The 713-nt window shown below is 47.4% G+C and overlaps 1 pseudogene; it reads left to right on the forward strand.

Moving 5' to 3' along the window:
• On the forward strand, positions 1–713 carry CR45773 (annotated as a pseudogene).

Here is a 713-nt window from a genome sequence, read left to right on the forward strand (position 1 = left end):
ATAATTGGTAGCAAAATGAGCAATCTGAAACAAAAGGATATCAAGCCGGACGTGGCAGTTTCAAAATCAGTAAAAACCTCTAGAAAAGCAATTGAATATGTTAAGTCCGACGCTTCCGACATTGACGAAGATATCAATAGGACAGAGTACGAATACGCCTCATCGTCTGGCTTTGTTAATTTTCTGAGGGACTTTAAGAAACGATATGGAGAATATTACTCGAATTATCAGATAAGACGGGCAGCTGAAACCCGATGGAACGAAATGTCATTCCGTCATCGATGCCAGTACTCTGCGGTAAATTATTGGTGTCGAATACAAATGAAATGCACATTTATGCAATCGTAATGCACTTCCGCAGGAACCATTGGACACTTTTCACGTAGAGCCGAACAGTGTGAGCAGTCTTCAGCGCTCTATTGAGGCCGAGCTCTGAAATAAGTGGCTGCGACACTTTCTTTGGTGCCTGTGGCTCCAATAGCTGCACTCCAAGAAAGGAGAACAAGTGTTCCAAGCCCAGGGTCTGGAAGAGTTGCCCAAAACCGCGGGCCAAGTCCTCGAAGCAACGTCGCAATTGCGCCAAACCGAAGACCAAGTGCGCCCGACCCCGTACGGCATGTCCCCGCCCCAGAAACAGTATGGAATGCGGCAAGCCGAAGGCAAAGCCAAGGTGTCTTAAGCCCAAGAGTTCCAAGCCCAAGTGCTCGGTGTAA

The sequence above is a fragment of the Drosophila melanogaster genome, chromosome Y (genome assembly GCF_000001215.4).
Source record: "Drosophila melanogaster chromosome Y".
Taxonomy (NCBI): Eukaryota; Metazoa; Arthropoda; class Insecta; order Diptera; family Drosophilidae; genus Drosophila; species Drosophila melanogaster.